Genomic DNA, 10,288 nt, shown 5'->3' with positions numbered 1-10,288 from the left:
AAAAAAACCGAAAGATAAAAATAAGAACAAAGAACAAGAGCAAAAATAAAAAAGTAGATATGGTAGGTATTAATCCAATTATATCAGTAGTCATTTTGCTTATCAGTGGTCTAAACACCAATTAAAAGATTGATTGTCAGAGTTGATCAAAAAACAAGGTCCTACTTTATACTGTCTATAAGAAACCCACTTTAAATATAATGACACATATAGATTAAAAATAAATGAATGGAGAAAAATATACCATGCTGATACTAATTCAAAAACAGTAGGAGTAGTTATGTTAATTCTAGTTGGAGAAGACTTCAAAGCTATGAAAATTATCTGGGATAAAAAGGGCATTACAGGGGCGCCTGGGTGGCTCAGTTGGTTAAGCGGCTGCCTTCGGCTCAGGTCATGATCCCAGGGTCCTGGGATCGAGCCCCACATCGGGCTCCCTGCTCGCCGGGGAGCCTGCTTCTCCCTCTCCCTCTGCCTGCCTCTCTGCCTGCTTGTTCTCTCTCTCTATCTCTCTGTCAAATAAATAAATAAAATCTTTAAAAAAAAAAAAAAAAAAGGGGCATTACATAATGACAAAGGAATCAGCTCTCCAAGGAGACAACGATCCTTAATGCAACCACAGGGTATCAAACTACATGAGGCAAGTATTAATTGAATTGTAAGGAGAAATAGGTGAGTCCAGTTTTGTAGTTGAAGACTTCAACATCCCCTATTAAAAATGGGCAGATCCAGCCGGGAGAAAATCAGTAAGGACATATTTGAACTTAACAATACCATCGATCAATTGGATATAATTGACATCTATAGACTACTTCATCTGACAACCTCAGAAGACCCACTGTGCTCAAGCTCACATGGAATATTCACCAAGATAGACCATATTCTGAGCCATAAAACACACCTTAGCAAATTTAAAAGAACAGGAATCATACAATATCTACTCTAAGACCATAATGGAACTAAACTTGAAATCAATAACAGAAAGATAAACAGAAAAAATCTTAAATGCATGGAGATTAAACAGCACACTTCTAAATAACACAAGGTCCCAAGAAATCTCAAGAAATTTAAAAATATTTTGAACTAAATGAAAATGAAAACACAACCTGACAAAATTTATGGGATACAGTGAAAGCAGTGCATAAAGGGAAATTTGTAGCTTTGAATACATATTAGAAAATGAGAAAAATGTATAGAATCAGTAATCTAAGTTTCCACCTTAGGAAACTAGAAAAAGAAGAGCAAATTAAATCCAGAGTAAGCAGAAGAAAAGAAATAATAAACATTTGAGCAAAAATAAATGAAATCAATAGAGAAAATTGATGACACCAAAAGCTGGTTCTTTGAAAAGACCAATAAATTGATAAGTCTCTAGCCAGGCTAAGAAAAAAAAAAAAAAAAAAAGGACACCAAATTACAAAAACAGAAATGAGAGAGAATATATCACTACAGATGTTATGGTTAATAAAGATAATAAAAGAATACTATGAATAACTCTATACTCACAAATTTGATAACTTAGCTGAAATGGACAATTCTTAGACATAATTTGCCAGGGTGCCTGGGTGTTCAGTGGGTTAAGTGTCAGCCTTCAGTTCAGGTCATGATCCCATGTTGGGCTCCCTGATCAGTAGGAGTCTGCTTCTCCCTCTGCCTGTTGCTGCCCCCCAACTCGTGCTCCCCACCACCCTCTCAAATAAATAAATAAATAAAATCTTAAAAAAGGGAAAGACACAATTTGCCAAAACCCACAAGAGAAAATAGACAAGCTAAATAGGCCTATAACTATTAAATTGAATCAGTAATTAATAACTTTCCAAAACAGAAAGGACTAGGCCCAGATGGGTTCACTGGTGAATTCTACCAAACATTTAAAGGAGTTACACCAGTTTTCTACAATCTCTTTCAGAAGATAGAAGCAGAGGGAATACTTCCTAACTCATTCTATGAGACCAGTATTATGCTAATACCAAAACCAGACAGATGGTACAAGAAAATTATAGACCAATATCTCTCATCAACATAAATGCAAAACTGTGGAAACTGTGAAAAAATCAGTGGTTTTCAAGAGTTGAGCGCAGAGGAGGGATGAATAAGTAGAATATAGAATTTTTTAGGGTAATGAAAATACTCTGTATGATACTATACTAATGGATACACATCATTATACATTTGTCCAAACTCATAGAATGTAGAACACGGAGAGTGAACCCTAAGGTAACTTATGGACTTTTGGTGATTATGATGTATCAGTGTAGGTTCATCAGTTGTAACATGCCACTGTGGAGGGGGTTCTGCGTGTGGGAGAGTGTGGAGTGCATGGGAAATCTTACCACCTTCCTCTTCATTTTGCTGTGAACCTAAAACTGCTGTAAAAAAATATTTTTTTTTAAAAAAAGGCTGATTTCACATCCATAATGATCAGTACAAACATTGATTTTAATAAATCTTAACCTTAGAGTATACATCTTTTTAACATTCTTTCTGTCAAAATAGAAAGTACACAAAGAGCAGTCCTGCTGCCTACTGGTCTGGTGGCCGCTTGAGTTACAAGCTGAACTAGCTGCTTTTCACATGAATTACCATGTTTCCAACTCTCCTATATATTCTTTAACCAAAACGATGAATTTGCAACAGATTGAGTTCATAAGAAAATGGAATTTTACTATTTTCTATCCAGCCAGACATTAAAGACTTCTGCAAAAATGTGAAGCAATATTGTTCTTGCTAAATTATTTTAAAATTATTTTCATAAAAATATGCTCAATTTATGTGAACATTTATTACTGTTATTATTTTAAATGAATTAATAAGTAACTTAAAAAAATTTCTTAGTTTTCATTTTCAAATCTGTTTAGTCAATAGAGAGATAAAACCCATATAAACAAAGGCTTTTAGGGGTCTTCAATAATTTTTAAGGGCTTAAAGGGATTGTGAGACCAAAAAATTTGAGAACATCTCTTCTATGTGGCCTCTTGAAAATTAATAGCAGCACATCTAATTTGCATTTATTTTCCTGGAGATGCCTTTCCTGCAATAAAAATTCACCAGTATTTTTTCTCTCAGGACAGAATTTGAGAAACAACTATCTTTTTTAAAAAATTAAGCCTTAACATCTGTCAGAGTCCTGGAGCTCCACAGGGGCCAATGTTTTAGGTTTGAGAAGTTCAGTGGTAGTACGATGCCACTCATCTTGGAACAGATTGTTGAGGCATTAGAATCTCTCATTCCTTTTTTTGTTGTTGTTTTGTTTTATTTTTGTTTTTTCAGCTTACTTTAAAATCATAAAAGGACCCTGGAAGTTTTCAATAGAGTTATGTACAGTGAAAATGGTTATTGCAAGGTGGCATATGAGAGGTAGGGATTATGTCCTTTCGTCCTTTAGCAGTTCAAAGGAAGTTCAGGGAAGCCCTACATAGAAAGTACATGAACCACTGTGTGAGTTTGCTAAGGCATCAATTTCTCTTAGCTCCTGAAATAACATTGAAACAATAATAAAAACTAAAATCAACCAGTGGAAATAGGTGTAACGAATTGTGTAAACGAAGCATAACATATGCATTATTATAGTTAACTACATGTGAAATGCACTTAGGCCAGACCTTATTGCTAATTTACCAAATTATACTGTGGAGCTGAGTGAAAGGCAGTAGATTAGCAGACTGCTCTGAGCTGGGCAGGATATAGGGAGCGGATGGTGATTTGTTGGCGTGCGTGCCATTCCTTACCTCCTGGGAGTAAATTCTGGTTGGGAGCACATCATAAATTATAAACTTGTCCTGTTCTCAGCCAAAGCCTCATTTGTTAGTTTTTTCCTTCCTCTTTTGTTTTTGCAGAGTACTTTATGATATGCTAAATTAAATTGCACTGGCAGTTCTCTTGATGGAGCTAGAACAATCCCTCACAAATGTTCCCAGGGAAACTGTGGAAGTAGATAAAAAGCCAATGTGCAATATGCATGGAGTGCTTCTGAATGGCAAGCTCTGAACTAGGCTCTGTTGGGGAGACTGCAAGAAGGCAGGAGAAACTAGTTTTTCCCCAGCAGGGGCTTGTGGCAAATAGGGCATCAGGGACACAGCAAAGCCTTAGAAAGTGTAGAATTTATGAATTCTTCAAAAGGAAAGTACATGATAGAGGGGAAGGAAAGTCACGGAGTAGTAATTGGTAGGGTGGGTATAACACAAAGACTAGGATGGCATGCTTTTAAAAAGCCTTTTAAAAATGTTGAAATATTTTAAATATGCAAAAAAAAAAAAAAAGCCAAGACAATAATTTGATAGTCTCTGTTATCACTGTGACTATTTTAAAAATGTTAATATTTGACTTTATTTTCTTCAAAATTTTGTCCCTCTCTGAGCTTGTATTTTGGTTCTTTTATAAACATAGGATGATACAGTATGTGACCACATCATATAATCTCTCAGCTCCAAATGCTCTTTTTCAACTCTTTCCCATCTCTGTAAATGCAACACTTTCATCTAGTGTATTCTAGTTACATAAGCAGAACATGGAGTCATTTTTAACATCTCTTTTTTCCTCTGTCCTCATATAGAATTCACCCCAAGTCTTAGTGATATATATATATTTTTTTCTTTTTTTCCAAAACATCTCCCAGATCCAGTGAGTTATTTTCAGCTGTACTGTAACTAAGGCCATCAGTAGTCAACCTGCCATTGTGTTTTATCTGGACTGCTACAATAATCTTCCAACTGGTCTGATACCCATCCACACTTCTTTCTCTAAACTGTTCTGCACACTGTAGCCAGAATGATCTTTGTGAACCACACATTCGATCCTTAAACCGTTCAATGGCTTTCCATTACACTTGAGATGAAAAGAAAGCTCTTTGTTGTAGATTTTAAGATGCTGTAACGTCTTACTTTTTTGGCATCATCTTGCATCACAGTGTCCCTCAAGGCTACTATATATAGTTGTGTATGTTGTGCACTGCATAACTCCAGGAAGCACTTGACACATTTTAGTCCACTTGATGAAGCTTCTGCAATATCAAAATTAACACATTCATATGGGAAACACTGCTTCCCACCCCACTCCCCCTCTTTTTGCTCTTCAGCTCCTGGCCTTATTTTATGCCCTAAAATGTATCTTTACTTTTTTACCGTAAGGTCTTTTATTCTTGCTTCTTTTTCTTCCTGGAATAGGCTTTCTTCCTTTCTTTATCAGGTTAACCACAAAGCATCTTTCAAATCTCTGCTTAGTCTTTGGACCTTCAGTTGGGTTAAGTATCCTTATTACACTTAGGTATATGTCCCTGTAGGTCTCCTTTATATCATGTAATTATTAGACTAATATTTGTTACTCTCACTACAATGTGAAAGGTGGGCAGTAAGTGCAATTGGCTCATCATTATATTCCAAGTAGGTGGCACAGAGAGAGCCTACTAGATATTGTCAGTTGATGAATTTATAATGTTTGGACCTCTTTTTTCCACATATGAATGTATCATGTATACTCTTCTCCAGTATGCCTTTGCTGGTTGCGTATCGGTTTACAATCTGCATATTCCATAGCTAGCTATTCTCATCTGTTGGACGTATTCATTGTTTCCAGTTTTCCAGTATTGTTCATATTGCCTCATTTCATCTTATTAATCATCAACTGGATTCAGAGAGAGTTATAGCCTGGATTTATGCAAAGATAAGACAAATTTTTTTAGATGGGAAGAAAAGCATGTTGAAGGGCATAGTTAGGAGTTAGGAAGAGGTTATTAGGAAGTCAGAAACAGCTTTGACATGTAATCAAAAGCAAATTTCTTAGGAGGAAATAAGGAGAAAAATTACTATTATTGGAAAGCCTTGAAGTTTGGAGTGAAGTATTTGGCTTCTGCCATATTGCTAAATTCAACTAAATTGCTTGGTTTGGGATGAATATAATGAGTGCAGATGCTCATGATTTAATGAACAATATTTTATATTTTTTCCATTTTTTCACCTAATCCCATAATATCATCTTGACTTTTCATCTCTAATTTCCTATTATGTCCAATTTAGGGCTGTGAGGATATACTGAGAATATCAAAGAAGCAACTGTAACAAATAGCCACTATAGAAGTGAAATTTTGGATTCTCTCACCAACCTAAATACCAACACTATTATTAGTGAGTGAAACAATCGTAATGTGGTAAAGATCAGAGGTGTACCAATTAGTCTAAGAGAATTAAACATATCAAGATTTAATGACCATCTATGAACACTAGACTGATGAAAATAGAGGAAGCAGGACTCCCTGGTGATTGATGGGAAAATGTCAGATGGAGATTCATGGCTCTATGCCGTGAAAGTTAATAGTGACAGCTACAGAGGACTGGCTCAGGAGAGGGAAGCAGTTCTCTTTTGAACTTCTCTGTTATCATGGGAAAAAGTGCATTGGATAACAGTGGTAATTAAAGAAACATTCTCTTGCAGGGTTGTCTAAATGAATTTGGTACATGTTAAAAAAATCAACTCTAAGTGCTTTAATCTGTCAGGAAATTTATAATCTGTCATAACTGGAAATCCTGAGGTAGGATAGGCTACCTCTGATGTTCAGTGGTTCAGTGATATCATCTAGAATCCCTTTTTTTTAATCTCTCTTTTCTACCATTCCTGCTGCAAAATGGGGCCAGTGATTCCAGGGTTCACATCTAGACAGGGTAAGAAGAGAGAATGTATCTTCTTACAGCAGCCAGTAAGTACAGAAGAGGTATTTTCTATAATCCCACCCAACAACTACCTACTTATATCTGAAGAGAATTATTGTTCTTGAGCCAACTATTGGAAAAGGGATGGGCTTACCATTATTAACTTAGAAGAATCATTAGGGGTAGTGTTGACTAGGGGTAGTCAACCACAATAAGCAATATAGCAAATAACATTTATTAAAATGACAAATATGTAAAGTTATTAGAATCTGACTAATGACAATCAATTACGGTGGTGTCGATAAGAATTCATGTTTGTAGATTGTTTTTGTTGAAAGACATATGACTTCAATTTTTATGACTTTTCATAATATAGGTACTTTAATTATTTCCCAACTTTTGTCTTCAGAGTCTGTTTCTTCAAATCTAATCTATCTTCAAATCACTGAGAAAAGAGAGTCTCATTTATTTACTTATTTATTCTAGGTTCTGGAGATAGAATAATGTCCAAGGCAGGGAAAATTCTGTTTTCATGGAGTTTATACATAGTAGCAGGAGGTGGAAAATAAATATATATCCACAATATAATTTTAAATATGGATAATTATCTTTTAGAAAAGAAAAATCACCACATTACAAAGGCATGTAAATAACTTCTGTCAGACATTTCAGTAATAGTGTATATCGGTTGTAATTAAATAAAGATCTTGTTCAACATTCAGCTGTGATCAGACTTTGGCTCTGATTAGCACTTGGCTGTGAAGAATTTATGGCATACCAGCATGCTGTGCACATGGATTGAGAAACACTAGCTGTGTGACCTTGGGCCAATTGTTTAACCTCTGTCAATGGTCCAGTTTCTTCACTCAGTAAGGTAGGATAATAATACTATCTATTTTAAGGCATTACTTTTTTTTAAATTTTATTATATTAATCATCATACATTACATCATTAGTTTTTGATGTAGTGTTCCATGATTCATTGTTTGCATATAAGGCATTTCTATGAAGAGTTTAGAACAGTGCCTGGCCCATATAAGTGAAGTGTAAGTGTGTGTAAAATTAATAAAATAGAGTTTAATAAAATAAATGCATCTTATTAACTAGGAAGAGAAATGAGCCTCTGCTTTAATTCTTTTACTTTATGTATGAGGATTAGAAATGGACTTGAGAGGGTATTTAGTTCAATGTTCTCATATCAAATGGAAGGAAATGAAGCTGAGAGACAGGGTAGTGTGTTTGAGCCAGAAGTAGACCTGAGGTCTTTCTCATGCCTGTGCACTGCTCTTTCTAGTATTTTATTCTGCCATGATCTTCTTTCACACATGTTTTAAGTATATACATCCTTAAGAAAGCAGAACCTGCCTCTATCCAAGGGTAATTTCATAAAGAGCTGTAAACCCCTGTTTCCTGGTGTTGTATTTACTACTTCATTCTTGCCCTGGGGTCTGGATATGCAGTCCATTTGGTAAAAAGCTGGTGTTTTCAGAGCCAAAATGTTGTGATTACCTCAGTGTTTCATATACTGGTGTTTTTGGTTAAAGTCCTAATTAGCCTTCTGTAGCTAATGAGCTTGTGGGTTATAAATCTACTTATTATTATGAATGATAGGGCCAGTGCCTAAAATTCGCCAGTTTTGCACTAAGACATAATTATTTATGAAAAGGCCTTGCCCCAGAAATGGAAATTATAATAATTAGATTTAATCTTTCTGTGGCTTATGTATTTTTTTTCCCCAAAGAAACAGATGTCTAGAGGGTGCTAATTACTAGTAGTGGAAAGTTTCCTAGTCAGACAAATCAGAAAGTCAGGAGGCAAAACCCTGGAACTTTTAGCCACCACTTAGCCTTGTGCCTTTAGAAAAGAAGCAATCCCCAGAGGCTTTCTGTTAACTGTAGATTTGTACTACATAACGTCACCAGCTGAGGATCCATATAGCTTTGTCTCTTTAGAAGGCAATGGATGTTTTTTAAGGTGCTTTTCAAAAAATAATTAAATAGGTATAAAAAAGTTGTTTCCGAAAGTTTATTAACTTGGTTAAAACTGGACCATGATTAATGTTATATCAGGAAAAAGAATATGGAAATTACCCCTTTTGTTCAGGACACTGAGCTTCATAGTCAAGCATGGGCTTACCCAAGAGTCTACAGCTAGTGGCAGGTTACAAACTGAAACACAAGTACTCAGTTCCCCAGTCTAGATAAAGAATATGTCTATTCAATTTTCTTGAATTAAGTAGCATAACTACATTCATTAAAATCAATGAAAAATTTAATTAAAAAATCCTATTACTAAGATGAAAAGATACTGCTGGTAGTCTTTGTGGCTGAAGATGCTGTTTCTAGATTTTAGTTTTCAATTAGCAATAATCACACCTCGGATAAACCTCATTGGCTACGATACTGCCACTGCGCAAAGCTTGTTTCTAGATTTTAATATAATAATAAAATTAAATTAGAATAAGGACAATCTTTAGAGACTATCAGTCTAAATTAGTTTGGTCTAGATGCTAGACCCAAGTCCTCATTTTAGATGAGGACACAAAGCTAGAGTGACAGGTTATGTGAGATTTAACACTAGACGGCTTGTTAGTGACAAAGCTGGAACTAGGGCAGAAGTCTCCTGGCTTCTAGTTAAGTATGCTTCCAACTACACCTCAAAGCCATCAGATTGTCCTTAGCTAGCAAAATATTCATCTTGCCTCCTCATCTCCTGCAAATCCTCACCTCACCTCTTCCATCTCTCCCTACGACGTGGGTTTCTCCCTATCCAGCCTGAGGAAGGATGCCCTTGCAATTTTATAGAAGCATTTTGAAGTATTCACATTGTCCATAAAAAAAGAGATATGTAGTACATACGTATATGTACTTCATAATTGCACTCCAGTCTTTCATCCTTGCTAGTGTAGCTTAATGGACATGAGTATGAACTCTGAGGTTCAAATCCTGCTGCCCTCATTTGTAATCTGTGTCTCCTTGAGCAAGTAACTCTCTGCTTCAGTGTTCTCATCTGAAAAAAAAAAAAAAAACCTGGGATCATTAATAGTAAATACCTCACAAACAATGAATAATGGAACGCTACATCAAAAACTAATGATGTAGGCGCCTGGGTGGCTCAGATGGTTAAGCGTCTGCCTTCGGCTCAGGTCATGATCCCGGGGTCCTGGGATCGAGCCCCGCATCGGGCTCCCTGCTCCATGGGAAGCCTGCTTCTCCCTCTCCCTCTGCCTCTCCCCAGCTCATGCTCTCTCTCTCTATATATATATCTCTCTGTCTCAAATGAATAAATAAATTAAAAAAAAACTAATGATGTAATGTATGGTGATTAACATAACATAATAAAATAAAAAAATAAAACAAACAAAAAAAGTAGTAAATACCTCATAGATTTTTGTGAACATTAGATAAACTGATACTCATAAAGCATGTAGGATGGTGCCTGGTACCTACTATGTATGCACTTAGGAAATGGTGGCTGTTATTTTTTATAGTATTAGACAGAAACAAGTCAATGTATAAAATACTGTGGATTATAAATGTTGAAAGCTTCCAAGTGCCATACATAAATAAGCCCTTATATTAATCAGTGTTATCACAACAACCCCAAATTGGACATGAGCCCAATTTTATGGACAATAGCACCGAGAC

At 35.7% G+C, this 10,288-nt stretch overlaps 1 pseudogene; it reads right to left on the bottom strand.

Moving 5' to 3' along the window:
• Positions 1-8,889: 8,889 nt before the first annotated feature.
• Positions 8,890-9,061, bottom strand: LOC116632531 (annotated as a pseudogene).
• Between the last annotated feature and the right edge of the window lie 1,227 nt (positions 9,062-10,288).

This window comes from Phoca vitulina, unplaced genomic scaffold (genome assembly GCF_004348235.1).
Source record: "Phoca vitulina isolate PV1807 unplaced genomic scaffold, GSC_HSeal_1.0 scaffold6, whole genome shotgun sequence".
Taxonomy (NCBI): domain Eukaryota; kingdom Metazoa; phylum Chordata; class Mammalia; order Carnivora; family Phocidae; genus Phoca; species Phoca vitulina.
This window is presented reverse-complemented; position numbering and strand designations above follow the sequence as displayed.